The 4,132-nt window shown below is 38.9% G+C and overlaps 1 pseudogene; it reads left to right on the forward strand.

Annotated features, from left to right (window-relative positions):
* Positions 1-1,049: 1,049 nt before the first annotated feature.
* Positions 1,050-3,791, forward strand: LOC107720554 (erythropoietin-like; annotated as a pseudogene).
* Positions 3,792-4,132: the final 341 nt, after the last annotated feature.

A 4,132-nucleotide genomic window follows, 5' to 3' on the forward strand; every position in this document is an offset into this window, starting at 1 on the left:
TCGATTGAGATTTAGCTTACCTTATCAGTAGAAGTGTACAATTCCATACAACGTGCAGCTTGTGTTCTGTGGGTAGCGTGGCCGAGCGGTCTAAGGCGCTGCGCTCACAGTCTTTTTTATTTCTCTGTCATTCAAAGGTAACAAACACACACTCACCCTTTAATAAATCTCGTACCACTTCTTCTGTCGAGGAGCTGGCCTGTTCCCCTCATTCGATGGCCAAATTCATGTGCTGGCAAACTTTTTCAGACGTGAAATCCATTCAGCGTCCGACATCGCATTATGCTTTTTTTGTTTTGTTTGCCAGACATTTTTCTTGAGCTTGATGAAAGAGTTTTGAAAGAATAATTAATAATGATACACTAATTTAAAAAATAAAAATAAAACATGTAGAAGTATGCAAGTAGATTATGATTTCTTACCTGTTGTAGTCCGTAATACGGCTGTATTTGGTTAAAAAATAAAGTTTCGCTGTCCTCTGTAAAAATGATGCTCGTTGTAGGTCATGAACTTCAACTGAACTTTTTTGACCCCTGACACGCCCCCTGAGGATTATGACATTTTTTCCTACACCTTCAGCGCAGTTCGGCAAATTGATTGACACCTGACTAGAGCACTGAGTCCTCCACCTAGCGGTGATACGCAGAAACGTGCCGTCGACATCCCCTTGTAATCTGATTGGTCAAATGTCACAAATATCATGAAAATGTTAAGAATCGCGCATTTTGATTGGCTGCAAATGTTATAGCACTTCGACGCGATTGGCCCAAATGTTATAGCGCTTCGACGTGATTGGCTGTGCAGTTCGACATATCTCGACATTTCTGAAATATTGTCGGACTGTCCTTCGGCAGCTGATTTAGGCTCCAGTCTCCAGTCTTGCTTGTGTGAATGGAATGAAGAAATTAGTAAATAAATTTCAGTTTAGGCACAGGGAAAATTATTCGATATGGTTCCCTATTCGTATATAATAATAATAATGAAACTACTACTATGACTACTAATAATTTTTTATAAAGACAGGTACATTTTTTCACTATAAGCATATGATGAATAAGGAGACAGGTCTGATTTTGAACATGTGCATTTACTTACAGTGAGTATTTGTAATAACAGTGTTTATTTGTCTGTTGAGGTCTGGTGTAAATTTTGATAGTGTTTCTGTGGCTGGGTGGAAACCAGGTCTCGCCCCTACGACCCATCTGTGACCTGAGGGTTCTGGACCACTTTGTACCAGAAGCTCGAGATTCTGAGGTCATCATGGTGAGGTCTCTATGAATTATTCGAAAAATATGGTTCCCTATTCGTATATAATAATAATAATGAAACTACTACTATGACTACTAATAATTTTTTATAAAGACAGGTACATTTTTTCACTATAAGCATATGATGAATAAGGAGACAGGTCTGATTTTGAACATGTGCATTTACTTACAGTGAGTATTTGTAATAACAGTGTTTATTTGTCTGTTGAGGTCTGGTGTAAATTTTGATAGTGTTTCTGTGGCTGGGTGGAAACCAGGTCTCGCCCCTACGACCCATCTGTGACCTGAGGGTTCTGGACCACTTTGTACCAGAAGCTCGAGATTCTGAGGTCATCATGGTGAGGTCTCTATGTGCTTCACACAGAATGGCAGGTTATTTTCAGAAACATCACTTCATCTGTTTTTTTGTTCTCTCGGCGAGGTTGCAGAGGAGGCTGTGGAGTGATGAAATCCTATTTTGTTCCTCTGACTAGTGTTGACTTTGCTGTTTTGGAACATATAGATGTGAGTCATGATGTACTGTGTGTTTAACATAATATAAAAACATTATGTATACATACACATAAATACATTAAATACTTAAAACCAGTAGTATGCAAATCAGTAGTACAGCATAATATAAAAACATCAATATCCATCATGCATATGTAACTCATTTATTGTTTATATTTACTAGTAAAGGTACTTTAAAAAGGCTTTGATGCGTTAATTCATCATTCAAATCTATTTTAATGCATTTCTCATGTCATCTTCATATCAGTGAGACCTGATTTCCAGTATAGGCGTATTTTTAATAGACGCCAATAAGAGCAAGTGACGAGCCAGTGTATTTCATTGAAAGTATTTCTACTCATTCATAGTCTAAATCTATGTCTCCAGGTTAATGGACAGGCCGTGGAGGTCCAGACTGGTCTGTCTCTGCTGGATAAGGCCCTGAGTAATGCGATGAAAACAGTGAGAAACTCTCCTCTGGCCAATGCGCTGGATAACAACATCAGTAACATCCACAGCCTCGGCCAAATCCTGCACAGTCTTGATTTACAGGTGTAAAACTGCTGATGCGTTGTGACCATGAGCACATGTGTCTGTCACAGCAAGGTCTATTCTGACTGTATTGACTATTCTGACATCCACAGCCAGCCTCTTTTCTAATTTGGCATTCTAGGAAATTGTGCAAACGTGCAGCGTAGTCGGTTTACACTTTACTTCCCCTCGCTCTTTTTTAGCTACAGTCAAAGTGGCGGCATGATTCTGGGAAATGTGTTTTGTTTCTCCAAAGCTTCAGTGACTGTGAGGTGAATTTTCATGCCATGCTGTACTGTGGAGCTGCATATATATATATATATATATATATATATATATATATACAATTTACACTGTTATACAAGCTGTACACTCACTACTTTACATTGTAGCAAAGTGTCATTTCTTCAGTGTTGTCACATGAAAAGATATAAAATATTTACAAAAATGTGAGGGGTGTACTCACTTCTGTGAGATACTGTATATATGCACACACACACAAAAATTCAAATATGAATTAATAAATGTCAGTTGAATAAAATTACAGTGACAATAGAGATACATAAATACAGCATGTGTATATATACTGCAGACTATACTGCGGTTAAAATAAGTTTAGTCTAAATGGATTTTTCCCGCTATAGTAAACCAGAGTTCCAATGTATGATTCATTACTTTCTGTAACTATGAGAATGAATTGAAGGCTGCATCAATAAAATGCAATCATCATCAGTGAACCATTCCCACTGTGCTAAAATATGAACTATGCTTAAAATATAGGGTATAACACACAATACACTTGAAATGGGAGTGGAAACTAGCTTAGTAACCAAAGTAGGCTAGTTGATTTTAGCAGTAGAAAATAGTCTTGGTTGGTTTCGTGTGTTGTGATTATTTTATGAGGCGATCCAATCAGATCTGAGAGCTGCAATCTATTCAATTTTAGTTTGTGGGATGATAAATTTTCCCTAACGAGTCCATTCTGTTTCCACAGCAGGCCAGGTCCACAGTTCTTCTAGATGATTCAGCTCCTGCCAGCACACAGACGCAGGAGGTCTCCTCTCTCCCAGAACTTCTGCAGGTGCACAGCAGTTTCCTGCGAGGGAAAGTCAGACTCCTGCTTTCAGCTGCACCAGCATGCCAACGGCAAAACAGCTGATGCGAGCTCAGAGGAGCTCGGGAAATGTTTACAACAGTCAGACATACACAACAAACCCGGACAAGAACACTTGATTGTGACACACTACCCAATCTAAAATCTAAAATGCTTTCCAGGTGTCGCTCTTCAAATGGTCTTCTGCATTCGAAAGCCTGCAGTCATGTTTCTAGAGTATGCATCATGCGAAAAGAGAAGCAAAACAGCAGTGACACCTTGACTTATTCAACAAGGCGAACATGGCAGAAGATCCTGCAGAGGAACATTTCAGAGCCAACAAGTGGACTCAAAGGCTTATATCGGTGTGGCGAACAGCTTGTCTGGCTGTATCCAGCCACCTGGACTACAGTACATCTGAGACACTTTTATTTAATTATATTTGTATGTTCAGTTTTCTACAAATCCATGAATTGTGCTGCCATTTGTTCATTTTTCAGTAGGAAGTGTACGCACTCTACAGGACATGTCCTTTTCTGAGGTGTGTACATTTAACGGCAGGACCAAAGGTCTTTTTTTGAGGGTTCAGCAGGGTTTGCCAAGTGGACTCAATGCTGTGAGGCTGTGTGAAGTATGCTTCCATCTAGAGGACAAAACAGGAAGTTTAAATGAAACTGTAAGTATACATAAAATTAGTGCATAAAATATATTTTTAAAGTAGACAGTTTAGCACAACAACATGCGAATA

Source organism: Sinocyclocheilus rhinocerous, unplaced genomic scaffold (assembly GCF_001515625.1).
Source record: "Sinocyclocheilus rhinocerous isolate Xijiao unplaced genomic scaffold, SAMN03320098_v1.1 scaffold603, whole genome shotgun sequence".
In the NCBI taxonomy this organism is placed as follows: domain Eukaryota; kingdom Metazoa; phylum Chordata; class Actinopteri; order Cypriniformes; family Cyprinidae; genus Sinocyclocheilus; species Sinocyclocheilus rhinocerous.